The sequence below is a fragment of the Haliotis rufescens genome, unplaced genomic scaffold (assembly GCF_023055435.1).
Source record: "Haliotis rufescens isolate VD_foot unplaced genomic scaffold, xgHalRufe1.0.p SCAF_6, whole genome shotgun sequence".
Taxonomy (NCBI): Eukaryota; Metazoa; Mollusca; class Gastropoda; order Lepetellida; family Haliotidae; genus Haliotis; species Haliotis rufescens.
Genome location: NW_025964334.1, coordinates 3,279,667 through 3,303,464, shown reverse-complemented (window position 1 = coordinate 3,303,464; position 23,798 = coordinate 3,279,667). Strand labels below are relative to the sequence as shown.

The 23,798-nt window shown below is 38.0% G+C and overlaps 1 long non-coding RNA gene across 3 annotated transcripts; it reads left to right on the top strand.

The window, feature by feature from the left end:
• Nucleotides 1–1,017: 1,017 nt before the first annotated feature.
• On the top strand, nucleotides 1,018–22,184 carry LOC124149808. Of its 3 annotated transcripts, none has more exons than XR_006863162.2 (6): nucleotides 1,018–1,032; nucleotides 12,353–12,499; nucleotides 19,186–19,218; nucleotides 20,392–20,531; nucleotides 21,026–21,138; nucleotides 21,493–22,184. It is a non-coding gene; the product is annotated as an uncharacterized LOC124149808 (long non-coding RNA). The 3 variants fall into 3 exon arrangements; XR_007218805.1 differs by lacking the exon at nucleotides 1,018–1,032 and adding an exon at nucleotides 5,430–5,444; XR_006863163.2 differs by lacking the exon at nucleotides 1,018–1,032 and adding an exon at nucleotides 8,873–8,887.
• Nucleotides 22,185–23,798: the final 1,614 nt, after the last annotated feature.

The following is a 23,798-nucleotide window of genomic DNA, read 5'->3' as shown; positions in this document are numbered from 1 at the left end:
TGGTCATTCCCGATCATCCTTCCTACAGGTATTTTAAAAATCGTTTAGATACCTACTACAAATTTCCTATTCAAATTAAGCAGACTCCTCTCGAGCTGGCCAGGTGCGGGTTATTCTACACGGGAATGAACGATTGCGTTCAGTGCTATATGTGCGATATTAAACTGTACAAATGGAAATATGAAGACAAAATCTTACAAGAACATAGAAGACATTCCCCCAACTGCGTCTACCTGAAGACCGTATTTGGCTCACCATCCACGACGATCTAAGACGTCGTCAACATCCACGTGTACAGCGTACGCACAGGTTCCTTATGGAACCACCAAATCTCCCAAAAGAAAACTTTTAACATTTTGCTGAGACGCTTTCAATAAAGATATCCTTTCTCTATTTCTTTTTTTCAGCTGGAGAATTTCACTTTGTAATTTTAGGGCTTCTTTTTATTATTATTGTATACACTAAGTCTAGAATAGCATTCACTAGGTTTAATTATGAATAAGTTACATAACAACGCTCAAAATCAAAATGGGTGGGGAAGTGGGGTAGGACTCCTGGGTGGGGGTGGGACCCCTGGAGTGCTGGGGTGGGGTGGGGGGACCCTGGGCTGGGGGAGGGGGACTCTGCGGGTAGAAATAAGCCAATGAGAGGGCTGCAATATATGACGGGCAGAAATCAGCCAATGAGATTAAAAAACGGGCATTAGTGAACTATATACTACTGCTGTGCCATAGCACAGCGTGTTTCAGCACATTTACGAGAGATGTATCAACTCGGATACAGGATATGTGTACTCAGTTGCCGCCGTGAGATGATTTATAACATCGTTGTTCAGGGCACGGATTCTAGCAACGATGTTGACGTATCTGTATCTGGAAGAGCTGTGACGGGTCCGTTTAACTGCAGGAGCAAACTTCAAATCCGCGACGGACTTTTATCTCGTCCAACCTCGTAGATTTTGTAGCGGAAATAACACTCTCGAGTGTTAATGTGCACACCCACTGCCTTATTGGCTGAAGGTTCAGGGTTGAGGTAAACAGATGACTGTATGACACATTTACTGTGAGATCCTGAAAGATTAACACAGTTCTTGCATTCTGCCTAAGATTGAAACGACTTAAAACTTATTCCGATTCCAAGCAATTTTATTGTTTACATTAACATAAGAGTTAACCATTCGAACATTTTTCTACCGGTTGGTCCCCACTTCGAGGCAATGTTTAGGAAGAACGATAACTGCTTCATTTATAACACGGGTATGCATAGCATCGATTCCTGGGTACATTTCAAATGAAATTCGCTAAATGTTTGCGCTCAGAACCGACATGGGTAAATTAATGACTGAAAAAGGCAAATGAAGACTTTGTTTATGTACTGTAAGCAGTAGGGGACGTAGTTACGCGTAGAAGTGACCACTGTCTGCCTGTCCATGGGCGATGCATTTCTACATGTAGCATAAAAACGTCTCTACAAGTTTTATTTACCAAAATAATTAAGCAAAATTAACCTCAGTTATTGATAATTATACCTGTTATCGAAGGACATGAACGCAATTTAAAAAGACAAACTAAACGGTCGAATTGGAGAAAAATGTGCGAAATGTGAACAAAATCACGTGGATTTTGACAGCGAAATTTTCCTATGTACATATTTGTCAGAAACTTAAATTTAGTATGTTCCGAAAGCTTATTCATCATAATATATGTCATTTTTCAGGCACTCGCCCTCACACGTTTGCCGTCGCGTTAAATCTGCGCTTACCGACTAGCGACCAGAACTGGGATAAACACCCTAGAACATTTTTAGCTGTGTACACTCATGATATTGTAAGATAAGGTTTGATTTGCAATATATGTATTATGTGAGAGGGTATATGCAGAAATATAATTATAATAATTATTCTGAATACTAAGCTTTTCGCGAACACGTGCTATCATCAAATATTTGACAGTGATTCATAAACACATCCTCATGGTGAAGTACGAATCGTACAATCGATTCAGTGTTATGCAGAGATATATATGAATAAGGAAAAGGTTTTGTCGCTTTTATTTCATTAAATATAAAAAAAAAAGAATATGAAACTTTACACGTCGGAGTTTAAAGGTGTACAGTCACGTGTTCTAAGCCCAAAATCCTGACATCCATCTTGCAAATGGTATATTATATTCTTATATTCTCTCAAGTCCCAAAGTCAACATTTGTTAATATGATTGTCACTATCATGTTCGATTTTTGTGGCAACAATTATTAAAAAAAAAATCCATTTGATTGTTGTGTACATGATGAAATACGCAATTAAGAAATATAAATGTGGGAAGTGTGTATTACCCGATTAAAAATGTGAAAGCGTTTGTGATGGCTAACCTTAAAAAATAAATGAAATAAACGAAACAAATTACCAGCAGAAACGATTTAATTTTCCTTTGAATCACCAACCACCCTGTTCTTATTTCTTTTAAGGATAAACTATCATATGTAATATGTATCACCACACGAGAAAATGCTAAAATAGTTGGCTTTAACTTAGACTGTGGTATCCGTTTCTGTCAAATTATCCACTCCTAGCTCAGCTTAGGATACAGTGATTTCAATGCACGCAAATATCATAGACATATCCATGAGTCTACTACCTGCTCCCGTGGATCCATTATGAGGATCCTACACCTTACTTCTTTTCATGTCGTAACTACTGCAATCTTCAGAACAATATGTACTACTATATAAACGGATATGACTTGGATTCAGTAATATATGGAAATGCTACAACATCTACAGATACTAGCCTTGCTATTGTACAATCTGTTCATTTGTTATTGCAAAATCTAAAAGATATAAAATAAGATTTAAAATGTGTCTTCTTTACGATTACATCAATTAAATAGTTGTTTGTATGTACTGGCATGTAGAGGTAAATGTGTACAAGCATATATGTGTATACCTACATATGCATGGCTTCACAGGTTTGGTTATGTACCGACATATGTATGTGTGGATTTGTGTATTTGTTTGTGACTTGTATATTCGCATCATAATATTTTTAACAGTAGGTAAATTAATCTTAATCTATTATTTTATGTACAGTTTACTCTTTTTAATTGTTAAATGTCCTTTAAGGGAGGCTGTGCCTGTTCACAACCCAATTCCTTTTTTTGCTTGGATATATGTTTTTTTAAAAACATATGTAATATTACAAAATCACTCCGTGGGCTGCATGCAAATAACTAGGAAACTCATCGAACCATTCCTGGTAGCTTTAGGGGTTGGAGGTGGGGGTATATATTTTTAGAACAATCTATTCCCCTCCCGCTCTTACTGTAAAGGGCGATTAACCTGATACTCCTCAGTACTGCTTCAGCCATCAAAGCACGCAGAGCTGCTGCAATTTTTAAATATGTTTTGCAAATATCTTCCTCATGCTAACAAGTCTTGGCCTCTTTCAAGTATCAAGTATTTTGTGCAATGTCGTCACAAAGTATATGTATTGTATAACACACCATATACATCAATGGTCAATAATTATATTCCACCTTCCTAAGGGACCGACCATATTTCAGTTTACGCATAGCTGAAACCATTTTCCCTGTCCACCTGGCAATAACTGAAAAATGTGCAGTCCATTTCGTATCTTGAGATAAAGTCACCCCCAGGTGTTTGTGAGTTTCTACATGTTCAATGGCACTATTAGAAAAACAAACCGTTGGATAATCCCGTACCTGTTTGTTACAAAAAAGCATATATTTTATCTTAGATGGAATATAATTTACAAGCCATGTGCCTGCCCACAGATAAATGGGAGCGAAGGCCTGGATTTGACCTTCTTCAATTAAAACCATATCATTAGATGACGTTCCTACGCATGTATCATCGGCGAATAACCTTGCAACATTTTGAAGCTGGTCAGTAATATCATTTATGTAAACTAGAAATAGAAACGGCCCCAATACAAAGCCCTGTGGGACCCCTGCTTTGGTGAATATTTTACTTGATAAACTACCATTAATAAATACTCTTTGGCAACGATCTGACATATGACTACGAGACGAAGCTAATAATTTACCAGTTATACCATAATGTTGACGTTTATGCAATATACCTTTGTGCCATACCCTGTCGAATTCTTTAGAAATGTCACAGAATATCATACAAAAGTACTTATGATCATCAAACGAATTACAAATGTGAGGGTAAATTATAATCACTTGCTATGTAGTACAGCTATCTGGCATGAATCTCGGTTGATATTTGGAAAATAGTTTATTCTCTAGAAAGTAATTATACATTCTTTTAATAAGTCTTTCAAATAAAATTTCCAAGGCAAGATAACCGTGAAATAGGCCAGTAGTTGGAAGGGTGGGATTTATCTCTCTTTGTGTAAAAAAAAGTATATTAGCTTGTTTCCACTGCGATGGGACTGGGCTTGTTCAAGAGAAATATTGAATAATAAGCGGATACGCTATGGATAGTGATATATATTCTAGTAATCTGTGGCTCAGGGTGTCGGGAACGCTTGCTTTATTTACCGGTTGGGACTTTATAAGATATGTTATTTCTTGATTTTCTAAACGGAATAATCCAATTCATGATCACATAGTTTAACAAATGGTGGTAGCGAGGCGCCTTTATCATCAACATGGGAAACTGACGTAAAATAATCATTGAGAGCTTCAGCTTTAACAAAATCAAAAAATGCTTCAAGTACAGTGTTGTTATTAGTAACCAGATGTGGGATCACGGTGATGGCTCCAGACTCTTTGATGGAGTGACGTAGAAGTTTCCAATAATTAGAACCGTTTTCTTTGTGTAGATAATAACTCGTCTCAGTATAGATAACAGTTTTCCTTGCCAGCTTTCTTCAAATTATTTACTGTATTTCTTTGTTTTCTATATTCTTTAAAATCGCTTTCATTGCATGCTTGTCTAGCTTTTTTCTCAGTCGATCTCTTATTCTTATTTCTCTACGTAGTTCATATCTGTTGGCCTTATTGTAACAGCACGGCTTGGAATGCATAAGCTTATATATACAGTTTAAAATGTGGACAGAAAAATATCACATATTAAATCAATAGACTCGCAGCTATTAAACAAACGCATCCAATCAGCTGATTCGCAGCTTAGCATTGCCACCATTTTTGTAAATCAGAACCTCTCTTACATATGATATTTTCATATCGATGCAGTTCGTAAGCGAAACAACAAGCCCCTTGTGGTCACCGATATCCATGCTGAAGTCAACAACAGTCGACTCTTTCTACAATCGTCGCTGATAACAATAGGGTCAAGGAGAGTTTGTGAATGCCGAGCGCCACATGTCGGCTCTTTAATTACATTACGTTAACTCTTCCTGACTAAACTATCGTGCAGATGATGTAGGTTGATGATGAGTAAATCTCCCTTAAGATCACCAAGAGGAACATAAGGCGTATAATCTAGGGCAGTTTCACGTGAGTGTTGTAGTTAACCCCAATACAACACAGGGGTGTTAGGTGGTCTGTACCATGCACATAAAAATATTCTCTTCTGAGGCAAGAAAACCTCGAAACACAAATTTTCATAATTGTATGATTCTAAATCTTACGTTTAACGTACAACAATGCCGAGAAACGATACAATTTATACAATAATACCACCACGAAAACAATTCCTATCCCACCTATTGGGAGCATGATAAAGGTCTATTTTCAGGTCTCCCACATTAAGCTGACACGCCGCGATATAACTGGAATACTGTTAAAAGCGGCGTTAAACCCAACTCACTCAATCACTCACTATTTCAGGTCATCAATGTGTGTCGCTGTAAAACATACTATGTCATATTCCGAGATTTGCTCAGAAATACGAGGTAGTTTATATTGTAGACTCCTTACATTTAAGTGAAATATGGACATTTCCTTATTACGCGAAGCAGGAACGAATTTTACTCAAATACTATGTAAGATGAAATATACATTCTAAAATGGAGGGGGCACAGTCGGCCCACTCGTCTAAGGCGCCGTTATTCTCTGTGCATAGCTGCGTCCCTTGGGCACGCCAGAAACCTGTGATGTTTGGTTCGAATCCCGGCTCGCCCCGATTCTGTTTCTGGGTTTGTCAGCACCATACCCGTGCTCGTGGGTTTCACCAAAGTGATAAACGTCTAAGACATGCATCACTTCGAGCTTTTCTCTCACATCAAGCTGGCACGCCATGATATAACTGGAATACTGTATAAAGCGGCGTTAAACCAAACTCACTCACTCACTCTATAAAGGAACCCTCGGTTATGAAGTTGTCGTCGGGCTCTTCATCACTCAATGAAACAGAGATGAGTATAGGATGTTAGAGCTCAGAAAGGGATGACAATGGAAGGGGGGATGTTTTAGTTAATACGTATACACTCTGAGGTCGGTTGGAGAGACTACGCGGGGATTAGTCTGAAACCAAAACAAATCCAAAACCTCCGAAATGTCTACATGAGGAATACTTTGGCAAGTCGGGTCTGAAATATATTTCTGGGCGTCTTTCTATTATGTATCAAAAAACGGTTTAACAAAAATAATTTTAACTGAAATATATTTCCAATTGATAAACTAAGCCCAACCTAAATAAAACCTTTTGATAATTATAAGATCATATGTATTATAATTTCCATGGTATGCATCGCCATGACGTCACGTGAAACTGGACCCCTGAAGATTCTGGGGTAGAATAGGTCTTCAGCAACCCATGCTTGCTGTAAAAGGTGACTATGCTTGTCGTAAAAGGCGACTAACGGGATCTGTTGGTCAGGCTCGCTGACTTGGTTGATGCATGTCATTGTTTCCAAATTTCGTGGATCGATGCTCCTGATATTAATCACTGGATTGTCTGGTCCAAACTTGATTATTTACAGACCGCCGTCGTATAGCTGGAATATTGGTGAGGGCGGCGTTAAACAAAATCAAAACAAAAACTTGTCCCTGACCGCCTCCGTGGTCTAGCGATAGAGCGTCTGCCCGTGTCAAAAGCTCGGTGCTCGGAGTCATTATACTGTGTCTGAGTGGGGTATTCATTGTTAAACTGCGGCATGGCATTTTTATGGGCTTGATGCACAGTATAACCGGCATCAGCCCGGACTAGTACAAGCAGCCACACGCACGAACGCACGCACGTACGCACGCACACACACACTATATATAAATATATAAATGCAATAATCTTGGACCGACGTTAAACCCCATTTCACCCCAACTACCTCCCTGATTACAAACACAACCTTTGATGTCTTAGCTCTTTTCTGTATCTCCCAGTCTCAATTCAAAGCTATAGGGAACACCTCAACATAGCAAGTACAGTCAGTCCCATACTTAAATTTAGTTATTTCTTGTAAATATGATTCTGAGCCAAAATGAAGTTTTAATGCACCATAAAGGGTTAATGTTGAACTTGATGGTAGGGCTGCGTGCCAATCTAACTCCGAAGAAGATTTTAGACGAAGCTTTAATTCAGATATGAAGCTAACAACGTTATCTATTGATTGTCGTTCCTTTTTGTACCCAAAACCAGTTGAGATTAGAATGTGTGTTACTTTTGATGACCAGTTGGTCTTGCCATTATCATAGTCTAACGTTAAGAAATTGTAACATTTCTTACCAAACGTGATCCTGTCATATTGATTTTTTTACACCAATGCTTAATAAAATGTCTACACGCGAACTGTTGTGCAACTTCTGTTTCCTGGTATTTACAAACACCATATACTTCAGAACCATACAGTAAAAGTGGGCTGACTTTGGAATAAAACAGATCTTGGGGTAAAGGTTGCAGCAGTATAGCGATTTTATAATTCCACAGAGAATCTGTTTGCCTGAACGGATGCGTGATTGACACGATTAGACCATGACAAATATCAAGATAATAACAATCCAAGATATTTATCACATGTAAGAAACCTAGGGTAAATTATGTCTATTGTTTCGTGGGTGCATTGCTATCGTGGAATGACCGCCAGTCTGCATGTACCGCTCACTACTGATTATCCAACAAGTATACTTGCTGATCAGAGGGAGGTCCATACTGAAGATTTATTAACTTGTCCCTTACTGGTAGAGTTGTTCAGGTTGTTTATTGACCTGTCCGTCACTGGAGAGGTTTTACCAAGATATTTATTAACCTGACCCATGGCGCAAACCAGGCGTGGGGTAGCGGATAAGTTCTTTAAAATAAATCAACAGACACGTGTTTCAATATTTATTCTGAGATGCCATAAACCATGCCATTTACAGTTCAGCTGAAGTTGAATGTGACACAAATGTTCCGCGAAGCGTCTTTTTTGTTTTTTTCTCGCAAGTCGTGATCAGAGACAATTTCACTGGAAACGGCTGTTGGCGGTGCTGCAGATGACGTAATAGCAGTAACAGTAGCAGTAGCAACTGACGGCGGCGCAGTAGCATCATCTGGATATGGTCTCGTGGCAGTGGCAGTAACAGACTTTTTCTGCTTTCCCCTACCATAGATGATGTCCGACACCAGCAGTTTCTGATCTTCGGATGTCCGTTTATAAGTGCGCACAGTTTCGCTTCGATGGCCTGAAACATATACGCTGTCAATTGTACCTTTCATATGATAACACTACTCCAAAATAGTTGCCCACAAATAATTTATATGTTATCTTTGCCACCAATTTGGAAGTAAAAATATTTTTAAAACTTCAATCCGTAAAATGTTGCTTTACCTGTCTGCTCGAAAATAAGTTGCCCATCAACGTTGGCTCTGTATAGTCTGGTGGCGGATGTTGCCCTGAGAGAGTGATTTGTTCGCTTTCCCTCGATTCCTGCATTCCGACACAGTCGCTTGATTATGCCTTGAAGCGTGTTGTGTCCTATCGGGAAATTGCTGAAACATCTGTCTGCCTAGTGTTTCGCTAATGGTGAGTAGTAGAAAGCGTCCATTTTCTGAGCATTGGTTAGAAAGATGTCCTCGTCGCTCATCATGTTCACGGTAAAAGTGTGTGGTTACTGTGGGAATGCGCACGTTTAAAAAGAAGCTGGTCACGTGACATGACAATTGTAAAACCTCTCCCAAGTGTCGGCAATCTGCACGTGCAGTGCGTGATAATCCGGTCAGCTGGGATATGTTTGGTTACGTCCTTGTCACGTGACATGACGATTGTAAACCTCTCCCAAGTACAAGCAATCTGCACGTGCAGTGCGTGATAATCGGCACATGCGTGATCTGATCAACTTTCTATAACTTACGTCAGTACAGCGAATCAAAACCTAGTTCTCATACACTCGAATTTTTCAGGACAATATAAAGCAAATTTTGGCATTTTATTGCAAAAAAACCCGAGTTTCCCCACGGTTTCTAAGCTAGATAAAACACTCCTCCTCGGTTATGCTTGGGGATGTAAAACACTCGGCGATCGGGGATCGGAAATGTAAGACCTCGGGGCTTCGCCCTCGGTCTTACATTTCCTCTCCCCTGTCGCCTCGGGTTTTACATCCCCAAGCATAACCTCGGAGTCGTGCTTTATCCTATAAATACACACTCAAGCCTATGATCATTAAAAACCATTTTTCGACTCTTGATAAACTACCTACCTTTTTGAAGACAATTTCAGTTACTAGATATGTACATTACATGTCCATATATTCACGGGTGTGTTTCCACTGTTACCTTCGTTCCCAAACCGACATGTATCATAAAGTTTTCTACCATAATAAGAAACCGTATTTGACACAAATAACTTACTGACATATAACTTTCTGTCTGATTCAAATGATATGAATTGTCGTCTCGCAACAAAAGTCTGTCGTTTCTGTTCACACTATGCATTAAACTGTTGTGTCCAAAACTGTTACAGAGAGATTAATCCAATGAATGTTTTGCCTGTACGGGGTAAATGTGTAAATGTTTACAGCAGTATCTGACATAAGTCACATATGAAAGCAGCTTTGAATATAATTATTTCGAAACAACTTTGACACACCTGACTCCCATATTCCATCGCTACATATACTAATGTGTGAAACATTATTGGTGGTATAAAAGAATGCATGAGAATACACGCTCGAGTATGAGTGTTGTATGTGTGAACGCAGTTCCGTGTGGGACGAAAGCGAGGCTGACACAAGAGACTCCACATCGAATGTACAGAGCATCCTGTTGTTGCTTATTATGTTTAAAGGGGCACTGATCTAACGCAATTCCCCGGGACTGGTTGTTGCCTTTGTTATTGTTTTTTCCCAGTGAGTACCCGGATGTATAGCAGAAATCTAGACTAGTTCGCGACCTCTGCTGCGCCATTCCTAAACGCATAAGTCACTTTTATGGGTAGTAATAAGGGCGTATGGTCACACTGATCAACAAAATGAAATACAGTTTTCGAGATGATAAGGAAATGTAGGTATCTTTGTGGGTAGCATCGGTAATGGTGACGAAGTTTTGATAAGTCACTTGCTTGGTAATTTTGCGATTTTCGTTTACACTATTTTGACTTGCTACACAAAGTAAATATTTCACCTGAGCATTGCTTTTTTTATAGTGTGTATATTTTTTACTGTCAAATGTGTAACAAATTTATTAAACGTCTAAATATTCAGTTATTTTACGAAGTGACTGAAAAACATTTCCATCTGTATTATTATGATAACGAATTCCAAAAATTTTGATGTTTAATGTCATCACCAAGAGACTGAAAATGTTACGTTGAAAAGTACATTTCCATGTTGTTTGGCTTTTAATCCTACATAATAATCTGTTGTGATGTTTGTAGGCCCTTTTGATCGTCTTAATCAATCTGGACAGATTTTTTAGTCAAAATGACTGAAATATTTACACATTTTATAAATTGCCTGAGAGAATCACATTTTACAAATTGACGGTAATATATACACGGTTACAAAGGAATAGACATGTGAAAACAACATCTATCGCTCATTGAAGAATTTCCCAACCAAGACGTAGAGAAACAAGAACGAATCGGTTCAAATGAAGGAAAACAAAATGCAAATATCATAATTACAACCTACCAAATTTATGTGTATAAATTTTAGGCAGCTTCCTTGTTCGAAGAATGTATCCGTGAATATCCACACAAAGGAACAATATTCCACTCGTCTGCAGCTGTACAAAGAAACTTATTCGATGTCACGTGTCTCAGTAACAATCAAATATTTTAAAAGATATATATCATTTCGGGATATTATAACCCGTGTTCGTTTCTCAACTGATCACCTGGATTGTTTCAGGTGTTTCACATAGGTGTCAAGTCTCAATGGTCTGCTGAGAAAGCCCACGTGACAACTATTTTCATAACGTCCACGGTTCCTAAAAAATCCATTGAGTGATGGATAACAATGATCAATCAATCAACGTATTAACAGTTAACCCTTTGAACAAAGTATGTTGTTTTTACATCGGCACTTCACGCCATGATATGAGTGTATTCCCTTTGTTTTAGTAAACCTAGACATGTAAACACTCACTCTTGACATATCCACTGTGCAAGATAACAGTGATAAATCAATCAACGTATTGTCTGTTAATCCTTTAATGACTAGGAACGATCCGTTGATTTACAAAAAAAAGTAAATCAACTGATCATTCATCTCTTGCTGGGCTGCCACGTGCATATTACATAACACACATTTCACCTCACTTCAAACCTGGATTTAGATTGAATAATTACCCCAGACACAATAAATGCCAAATTGGAACCTTTGTCAGGTAATCTAAGTGGTGCTACCACTAATTGTACCTGTAATAAATTCATTAACTGAGCATCAAGTGAATGACGACAAATACACAAGTGTAGGGTTATACGAGAAAACGTGGATGACAACAAGGGAGTATTAATCGTATTGTCGACGCAAGCCGAAATCCGAAAATGCTTTCACTGCATGGATACTTTTTTTAGTATTAAACTATAACCATCTTGGGTATTTCCAAATGACGACATCCGATGAGCTCCGCTGTTCTTTTTGTCTGTTTGTTTAGGCTGAAGAAATTAATTAACATGCGCCCTTTGTCGAAATCTTTATAGATCACAGTTAACCAATCAGTGTTTATGCAAAAACGCGTAAAACAAATATTGCCTCCAGCCTCAAAATTTATTTAGCTGTCCTTGCAGTCTCTGGTCACGTTCAGTTGCGTTGCGTATCATCCGGGTACTCACGGGGAAAAAAACAATAACAAAGGCAACAACCAGTCCGGGGAATTGCGTTAGATCAGTGCCCCTTTAAATTAGGTTGGAGATGACTGGATACTAGTAGTCACATAAACAATCTTATTGGTACAAAGTTTATAACGTGGGAGGATATTTAAATTTTGAAATTGACCGAATGCTGCTTATAAAAATACGTAAATAAGATAATTCCCGATTGGTTAATAGCATAAGCCTCGAAGTGGTTCCAGGATCTTTAAGACGGGCAGGGGCGTTGATACCCGGATGTTCGCTACTATAAAGCCTACTGGAGACATTTGTTCGCTACCCCATCTCCGGCAAGACGCAAGATATCACGATCATCAACAAACCTTGGTAAGTATAATAAGTATATTTTTTCTTCATCCCTCATATCCTTGATATGAGCTTCTGTATTGTTCACTTATGATTTAATCCTGTTATGGTTATTTTAGGGCATAAGCTATGTTTATATTGTTGTGTCTTTGACAACGAGAAGGATATTCTCAGTGCTCAGGTGGGGAATAAAGCTAGAAAATACGTACCGAGCTCTATTTACATTTTGAATACTGAAATTAATACAGGACATATATAACTTAGACCTTTTGTACGACAAACAACATGAGACGTTAGGCAACAAACAAACACTTACCTTTGTTTGTAAATGATGTGAGAGAGTGTTACCGGTAGGGCAGGACATGCTTACTCTTTCGCGAACACCTGATGTCATCAGTCATTTTCAGTGATCCATTCATATAATGTTCACCGCTATTTTGCCTTTACGCCCAATGGAATCTGTTTCGGCAGATACTCGAACTAATTATTCTGCAGGCGTTGACATTCCATGTTTATATTAAATATACAAGCAACTAGGAAGACACGATACAGTAGAGAAGTAGAGGTAAATAAATATAAATCTAGTCTTTGAATGACATGTAAAAGTGATACACATAAAGAAGAGAATTTATGGATGTCAACTTCTTTTTTATGAGGAACACAGCCTTTCGGAGTATATATATGCTTACTCCTCCATCATGCGATTTACCTGATGAATGAGTAAGCATATATTCCGAAACGTTGTCTTCTCCATAATTCATCTATGGAGTAAGCAAATATTTCGAAACGTTGTGTTCTTCATAACAAAGAAGTTGAAATCCTTAACTTCGCTGTCTTAAATATTAATATGTTTGTGTTCACTTTCAATTGGAGGACTAATTTGAAAAAGCAATTATTTTGTTCTTCAGGTTTTGATACTAAATAGGGATGAGGCTCTATATTCACAATATAAATAGATAAAGGTTGTCATATTAAGGTAAATTTATTACATTCGAGAAAATAGTGAAAAGCATTTCAGCATAGCCAACCACAAGAGTAAGATTTTATGTCAGGCAAATTAACTTTAAGCAAATCACCATTCAGATTGCTACATCAATGTCTAAGTTGAGACACAGGACCGGAATTTTGCTCAACATTTCAACAATCAGAAGAGATGAGGATTGAGATATACAGTATACTACACTGAGTTTCGTTAGATACCAGCTTTGCGAAACGAGTGGTGTTTCTATTGTATCTGACCTAGCAAAAGCAAGGTCATATACAACAGAAAGTTCGTGAGTTTCGTTAAGAGGGTATCTAAAGAGAGTGTGGTATTCTATTTATTACCCACGTTCAACATAAATAAAATAAATAAATAACAATTTCGTTGCGAAAGAGGTCGGTTGAATCACGATTATAGGGACCCATATCTATTTGTAGTCATACATGGCAAATGGCTATGGCTCGTTTAAGTCCGTAGCAGATCTGTGCATAGGTAATATAAAATGCAAGCGAATTTGATGCGCACGCACGCACGTACGCAAAAACGCACATTCCTGCATATACACTGGACAAAATATCATCCATTCCAAAAAATCCAAAACTTTGAAATACCACCATTCCAATTGGAATTATGACCATTCCAATATTTGGAAAGGTCATATTTCCAAGCTTGGATTTGTTTGGATTTGTTTGGATTTGTTTGGAAATGTTTGGAAATGTTTGGAAATGTTTCGATACAACATGTCATAATCATATCTGTTAAAAGTTGTACAACTTTTGACCTTATGTGAGATTAGTAATGACATAAAAGTAAATAATTAAGAGTATTTTGGCACTATGTACCACGAAAAGACCAAATCATGAGCAAATTTAACTAAAAGAAATTCTGTCATTTAAAGTGGCTACTCTTTATATTTAATTTCTTATCTTCCTTGTCAGTAATCATATGACATTGACTTTGAACTTTGAACAATTAAACAAATATATTTTGTTTTCCCATACCGACGTACGGTTGTTGTAGAACAAAGACCGTTTCGAGAATATAGAGGGCCTCATTATTATAATTTGAACTAATATACATATGTACATAATAGTACTAGGTATAAATGAATTTTGATAAGTGTTCGTACAAGAATATGAACTTCAAATTATCTCGGAATTATGCGCAACACATAGGGCTGAAAATTTTATAACTGTTCTGGAACTATCTGACGGTAATTCAAAACAGGGAACAAGATTTCGTCAAATGAATCATTGAGCCAGGAATGCAACGATTTAAATGCTGACAAAATGAACAAACATATCTGGAACAGAGTAGACTGTTCATGTGGACAATTATATGCTACGTCTATTGCCAATGAAGTTTATCACCCCATGTTATAGCATTTGTTTCATATAAAAGATAGAAACCAAATAAATGGGACAATTAGTTGTTATGAATTGTTACCTCTGTGACATATCACACAACTAAATGTGAATATGTTTATCAAATAATCAATTACAGTAATTAACCTAGTGTCCTTATTTATACACAATTTAATTACGTATTGGGGTACAATATATAATACACATATACACGGAATGATTTCTTATTTTGTCAATTTAATCATAACCCAAATCATACAAATCAAAAGTGTGAAAGTAGTGACTAACTTTATGATCAAGGGTATAAATACTCAATTGTATCTATTAATCCTAATAGTATAACAATAAACCCTGTGTATATACTGAGCATATTTAGATACATCCGGATCTACGACCGCAGCCATATAATTAATCAAGGAAAGTATATTAGATTGAATTACAAATGTGCTATCACTTAAACAAAATTTTCCGTTATCCACGTAAGCCTAAACCTGGGAGAAATAAAGTTCTGTTCTGTTCTGAAGACGCCGTCATGATTAGTTGGCGCCAGTCTAGACTGTCCAATCAACGTGAATATACAAACCGTGATGTTACTTGACCAGTTGATGACACCTGTCAAACTCAAAGTGCCCCTGGTCCTCCACCCACCATGTGTAATACTTGAGCGCACTTGATTGTTTAATTTGCAGTTATATCACTGTTAGGCTGAGTGATGAGAGAATACATTTTGTTGTTTTTGTTAACGATCGTTTCCATTTTCAACGTGGTAACCTTATAAGTGACTAACTTTTTTATCATGATGAAATGAAACATATTAAAGTAATCAGAGGGACGATCGCATTTTTCGCATAAATGTCATGCTCGCATTAATTTCATGATTTACTGAAGATAGATTTGAACATTTCTGAGCAACGATCATGTTTGGGTAAGGGAAGTAATCTTGTCTCCGCTTGCAATTGGATTCAGTTCCGAGATCGCAGCTTGACGGTTCGGTACGGCCGAAAGGCGGCATCCATGTTGTTCACGCTCCGCTGATCACGGGGCCTCATTTGTCTGTATTCTGCTTATGAGCCGGGATGCGCATGAAACACGGGTGTCAAAACGAATATATTTACCAATTATTCGTACGGTCAATTAGCCAGTCCAAGAGACAATACCCTGGTTCTACCACCTTTAGGTGTAATTACGTCGCATGCCCCTGGTTCACGGTTCGTCTGATCTCCCGTCATAAAACCACGATGTTTATTTACCTGAAGCCTCCGACAGCGCCGACTTCCTGTGTACATGTACATGAATCAATCAATAATTATTGACACGGTGATGTAATTAAAATTTGTCACTATTCACAATTCCTATTTTTATTTTTCTATTGTTCAGCTGTACTTTCGACCAGTTTTATATGTGTAAAATATCTTCTCTTGTATTTATAAACCAAACCTAAAAACATTATATAAGAACAATTGTGTTTTTAAACCGTAAGTTTTCTATTAAAACAACCATGCAAGTAAGATTTCAACCGTAATATTACTTTAGTCACTCCACAGATTACACATCTTATATGCTGCAAACGCAGCGAATGTAATACAACTACGTCACAGCTGCCTCGGTAATTAAGGGCTGGAATGTTTTTGTGAAGGCAGTTAGAGCAGACGAATTTCCCCCCTCGCTGTATAATGACGGTCGCTAACCAAATATGTGTATTTTTACTGTTTTTGGCTTGATTTGTTTGTCCTTTGGTGAAAACAAATGTTCAATTGTGAAAGCAAACCCTTTTCCCCTGAACGTTAAAAGACAGCTGACTTTGTTTTTGTCTGAAATATCAACGTTTGGAGTCGTTTATATATTCGGAAATCCATATTATGGTTAATATTTATAATATAATATGGACAATCTTATCTTATGTTAAGTAAAACAATTATTGATAACTTCCAGAATTCCAATTGTTCAATGAACAGAATTATTCACAGCTCTGGCGTGAGACAACAATAAATTAGATGTTACCAAAGATTGTCCATTTTATGATCTTAGGCACATGTCGGCGCACTTACATGTGAGCCGTCTAGACGACTGTCTGTTTTGTAATTAAATGGCAGCTGCCATCCAGCCGAATACTTAATCATGAGACATATTAGTTGTCTCATAATTAACCAAAACATTAGGCCAAGAAACCAAACTCTAGCTCGCAAACACCCCTTACTCACCTCAATATCCCAAAGAATAACTAACTACCTCAATGAACACCAAACTCAAAATCTTAAACAAAACTGCAAAAAATCAAATATCTTCACCCCTAAACTCAAAATACCCAAAATAGACACAACGCTAGCTAACCAAATAAATAAACAACCGACCCAAACATAGCTAAAACCACCACACTTGCATACATACACGAAAATTGGCCAAATGGGTGTCACATATACACTGACGGATCTTCAGACCCGATCTCCAACCACACAGGCTTCGGAGTCCATACCACACAACCAGTTATATCCACACAATCTTACCGACTCCCTAACAACCAATCTATATTCACGGCCGAACTTATGGGCATGGCCTCAGCCCTGCATAACCAACAATCTAAAAACAACAATAAAATCCTAATTCTCACCGACTCCCTTAGGGGACTACAAGCCCTCCAAAACAAAAATACCCCAAAACGACGTAAATTAATAAACCAAATACTTAAAAGCTCCAACAACCTAACAAAAGCAGGCAAACAAATAACCTTCTTGTGGATCCCCGCCCACGTAGGAGTTACGGAAACGAAAGCGCCGATAAAGCAGCTAAATTATCTCTTAAAATACCAGAAATAAGCCTAAACCTACCCATCTCAAAATCAGAAATTAAAAGTGTAAACAAACAAAAAATAACCAAAAAATGGCATAATCAATATCAAAACTCAAATAGCCAAACAGACCTAATTAAGCGCATGTAAAAACTAATTAATCTACCAATCCAATAAACATACAAACACCCATCTCTACCGGCTCCCTTAGTTCCCTCCTCCACCCACCTCAGCATTTATTCCAAATTTAAAAATCTCAAAAATTCAATATAAGCAACCCCTAAAAGCCCCCTCTTGGGTTGCACACACCACTTTCACCCTTTTCGGAATAAACTAAATGGTCCGGCCAGGCCCGTGTGCGAAATACGCTGCAGTCGGAAAGCGCACGTTAGATCTTCTATATCAGTCAGTAGTTGTCTCAGCACTACACAATCAGCAATCTAAAAAACAACAAAAAATCCTCATCCTAACCGACTCCCTCAGTGGACTACAAGCCCTCAAAAATAAAAACACTAAAAACCACCCCCAAACTAATAAATCAAATACCCAATAGCTCAAACAACTTAACTAGGGCAGGTAAACAAATAGAGTTCATTTGGACCCCCGCCCACGTAGGAATCTTTGGAAATGAAAAGGCAGATAAAGCAGCAAAATTATCCCTTTAACTCCCAGAAATAAGCTTAAATTTACCCAGCTCAAAATCAGAAATCAAAAGTCTCACTAAACAAAAAATCAACAAAAAATGGCAAAATATATACCAAAACTTAAATAGCCAAATCCGGAAAGTACTAAAAAAACCCCTAAATAAACCAAAAATACTACACCCATCCAAAACAAATCGACAGAATAATTACTAAACTACAAACAGGCCACACCAAACTAAATAATCACCGTAAAATAGCTAATCTACACACAACAGGAAACTGCCCACATTGCAAACAACAAGAAACACCAGAACACGTACTCATTCACTGCACACACTACCACACCGAAAAACACTACAGACCACCCTAAATCTTAAAACCGGACCTACACTAGAATCAATCCTAAATCCACAAAATAAATTATCTAACAACCACCCAACACACACAGCTCCCTTAGTTCGTCCCCCACCCACTCTTGGCATTCTTTCCAAATCTCAAAATTTCAAAATTACTATATAAGCAACCCCTAAAGCCCCTAATTCATAGTCTTTTTATTGTTCAAATTACTGATAAAACATATTTTAACTTGTTCCTTCTAACCATATTTCCAAACAATTCCAAACCATTCCAAACCATTCCAAGTCATTCCAAACATTTCCAGTGTTGAAAATATGTTTGGAAATGTTCCCATTCCAATTTTGGATTTTCTGGAAAGATCGATCTTTCCAAGCTTTGGAAAGTTTGGAATGAGCGATCTTTCCAAAGCATTCCAACGTTCATTCCAAATTGGAATGGACGCTATTTGGTCTTGTGATACGTCGCTAAAGAAGTGCAAAGATCATGAACGCGCCGGTAAAGCCCATTTTCACCTACCCTCACCTTCGTGTATTTACCTTCTTGACACGTGATAATTCAATAATGTTCTTTTTCAGGTTTGAAAGCTCCAAACACCTGCAGTGAGAATGGTAGGACAGAATCTCTGCATTTAGTTAGACTAATGACTAAGAGAATATCTATTGCTGTATTGCATCAGTCCTGATTAGGATTCATTACTTCAACTTTAAGTTCTTTATGCTCATTTAATCAGCATGCGTTGGAACCAGGGATTGATTCAAAGACAAGGTGTACAATAGGAACTAAACATAATAGTGCAGCCGTTTCTTCACAGATATAGGGTCAGGTGTGCACTTTGTGACAAAAGCATGAAACTTGGCACAGTTGTAGGTTACGACATTCCCAATATTTCCAGATATAGGGCAACCCAAAAGATACAATATGGCCGCCATGGAAGAATGGAATTCAAGTATATCTCCTGTGAACATGACCCACAACCTAAATAGATAATGAAATATGAACATTTTGGAACGCATTTACCCAACACCACATTTGTCAAATAAATAACTTTGTTATAATAGACTATTGATCTTGATTTAGATCATGTAAAGTGTGAAACAAATGTGCATTTCTTTATTCTCCGGAATATCTTTAAGGCATACGTCATGAAGGCTAATTAACAATACCAATATTATGTACTCATATGACACCAATAGTATATTTAAAGAACAAAATTTGAGTTTTTGAAAGATGCGGCAAATAGCTAATGGATTGGTTGGCTAGGGACAATTAAATGTGATCAAGGTCGCCACCACATTTGCAAAGCGGGTGTACTAATTAAGCAGTGGCCTATATGTATCACGAAATAAAAAAACACATTTATTAATATTCGTTAATTGACCTTACGAATAAACAATATTGGAATACCTAATTGGCTTTAATGATGTATGTCTTAAAGGTTTGCCAAAGAAGACAGAAATGCATATTGTTTTTAATTGTTTCGCACTTTAGATTCCCTAAATGAAGATAAATAGTATGTTATGATAAAGTTATTTACTACACAGATGTAGTGTTTGGTAAATATATTCCAAAATAATATATATAGATTGTGGGTCAAGTTCATACGAAATATACTAAAATTTCATTCCTCTTTGCGGCCATATTGGAGTTTGTGGGGTGGCCTCATATCTCAAAATATATAGAATGTCCTAAACTAAAACATGGGCAACATAGTTAAATACATGTGGACAGTTCTGTATGCCTGTAATTTAAAATGTTCTCACTTTTTCATCCTCTGGTTTTAGAGCACCATTCAGCCACAAATCAACGTTATCTTGTACAGCAATGCCGATCTTAATGGCGACTGTGTACAAGTCCCGGCAGACATAGCGGATTTGAAAGGCTTTAAAAACCGGGCACAATCAGCCATTGTAATCCATGGAAAGTAAGTAAATCCATTTTACACAAATCAACCTGGAATGTGTCACACTGTATTTACAATATATTCAGACCCGTGAAGATCCAGGATAAAATAGTTCTTCAGCAACCCATGCTTACCGTAAGAGGCGACAAACGGGATCGGGTGGTCGGGCTCGCTGACTTGGTTGATGCATGTCATCGTATCCAAATTGCGTAGATCGATGTTCATGATGTCAATCACTGTATTGTCTGGTCAAGGCTCGATTATTTAAAGACCGCCGTCATATAGCTGGAATATTGCTGAGTGCGATGTTAAAAAACAAACAAACACAATATATTCATATATTCATATAGATGTTTGTGATAAGTGGTGGTTTTAGCTTTCATACACCATCAAAAATATAAAGAACTCTGGGCTATGTTAGGTACAGGGCGAGCAATGGATCAACCATCAGTGTATTGACTGTTCATCGTGGACACATACTGGTGTTCTTTAAATTTCTACCTTCTTGATTTCAGTTGGGAGCTGGCAAGCAGTGAGGGAAACACTTATGCTATAAGCGAGAGCACCGGAAGGTATACCAACCTTGGTAGTTTCAACCAAAAGGCCGTCTCCATCAGGCGAACATAAGGTACGTTCATTTTCTTCTATAAAAAACGCCTATTGACGAATGCCTTACATTTCTGAGAATATCAAGAAGTGCCTTAAAAGTTTGCATACGTCCACTGAACTGGTACTATGTACCGTTGACTGCCTTAAACTGAGACATAATCGACTGGAAAAAACCTGAGGTGTTAAAAATGGAAAGAAACTGATAATTTGATCTCAGAATTCACTACTGCCTTCAGCTTGCCTGAAACCAGCACTAGTATCTGTATTTTTGTATTATCCATCACATGACAGAAATCTGTTCTAAAGGAGTTATTTAATTGCTTAAATATCCATCTAGTCGCTTAATCAATGCGTGTCCAATATTTATTTGCAGGCGACGTTGCCATGAAGTACGACCCTCTCAAGGAAGGATGGATTGAACAAGAGCTGACATAGCAGCCACCTTATAAGCGCAGCTTAATGCTTTTTCCTTGTTATATACTCCAGATTACCTTGCTATTAATGTCCAATATTTGCTTTAGTGGGTTACGCTCACTGCCTTTTGGAACAGAATTTGAATTCAAAATCATGAATGGTCATTATTTCAAAGAGCAATTACCGAATTATAACCCCAAATACGTTGCCGGTAATTTCTTAGTGAAATTCTAAAGATCGAAAATACAACGCAGGAAATAATTGTTCTTTTCTATTCTGTTACTCTCAGTGTAACACTAGCATTTCCGTCTGTACGCCTTGCATCACATGTGCTGCTATGATCTGTCTATATTACAACGAAAACTCAAAGGATGCAGTTGACATTTTGTCGTCTCAAACTGACGTAGATGTACTTAAAGCTTCAACATGTGTCAGTATCAGATTAAATTATAAGGAACAGTCCATGTTTCTGCATCCGCTACTATTTTAAATGATAATGAAAGTTCTTCTCTCAAGTAGTTTCATGTGGGGCTTTGCAGTTTAAAATGTCATTTCACACCAAATTGAATCAGGAAATAAAAAACAAAACTCAATTTATACTTTGACTCGATCATCGCTCGTTGTTGAAAATAAATATTGATGAAATATTAACCCTTTCTTGTGTATATCTTACGTGTTCTCAGGTATAACAGTACAGTAAATTACAGTTATAACGAGCTCAAAGGGACCACTAATTTTAGATCGTTATATCCGTCAGTTCGTTATAAGCGTGTTCGTTATAAACGTAGTTTACTGTATATGTGTTTGATGCCAATGAGCACAAATCAATAATGTCATCCAACAATAATAATAATAATAATAAAGCGACAAGACTCTTTCCATATCCAATAGAAATTCTGCATAAAGCAGAGTTGATTGTACAATTCTGACTATATCATGAGCATGTGTTCACTATCAAGTAGTAATGATACCAGGTGTTCGCGAAACGGTGAGCGTATCTTGCCGGATGGCACCCGTCACACACACATGCAAAGGCAAGTCAACTATTCACCTGAAAAAAAACAACATGAGAACACATGGCACAAGTCAAAATAAGGAATTGCATCGGACACCATTTTTGTCACTGATGCGTCAAATTTGGAAATGTCCTCCACCTTTTGAAACATTTACTGAGGCCTTGAATGTTGTAATGTTGATCAAACAACGTCTTAGCAAGAGTCGAATGACGCCTCCATTGTGACATGACAAGCATATGACGTCATATCGAACATTATATTTTCCGTCCTGGTACACATGTCACAAAGCCTACTTTGCTCTATGATTGTTGTCAGTCAATGTTAAAGCTGCAACTTGCGGCTTGCACCAACCAGAGCATTCTTGTCAGTGAGTGAGTGGCCAAAACTGTGCGGTGAACTAACGCCTGTGATATATCCTCCTCCACAGTTCGAGTCACTGTCTCATGGTGAACTAACGCCTGTGATATATCCTCCTCCACGGTTCTAGTCACTGTCTCATGGTGAACTGAAGCCTGTGACAGATCCTCCTCCACGGTTCTAGTCACTGTCTCATGGTGAACCGAAGCCTGTGATATATCCTCCTCCACGGTTCTAGTCACTGTCTCATGGTGAACTAACGCCTGTGATATATCCTCCTCCACGGTTCGAGTCACTGTCTCATGGTGAACTGAAGCCTGTGACAGATCCTCCTCCACGGTTCTAGTCACTGTCTCATGGTGAACCGAAGCCTGTGATATATCCTCCTCCACGGTTCTAGTCACTGTCTCATGGTGAACTAACGCCTGTGATATATCCTCCTCCACGGTTCGAGTCACTGTCTCATGGTGAACTAACGCCTGTGATATATCCTCCTCCACGGTTCTAGTCACTGTCTCATGGTGAACTAACGCCTGTGACATATCCTCCTCCACGGTTCTAGTCACTGTCTCATGGTGAACTAACGCCTGTGATATATCCTCCTCAATGGCTCTAGTCACTGTCTCATGGTGAACTGAAGCCTGTGATATATCCTCCTCCACGGTTCAAGTCACTGTCTCATGGTGAACTAACGACTGTGATATATCCTCCTCCACGGTTCAAGTCACTGTCTCATGGTGAACTGAAGCCTGTGACAGATTCTCCTCCACGGTTCTAGTCACTGTCTCATGGTGAACTGAAGCTTGGGGCTGAGTGTCAGACGATCAGAGTGTCAGTTGAGGAAACTGTCACCACAGCTAAAGACATGACAGGAAACGAGCGACACTGCAAC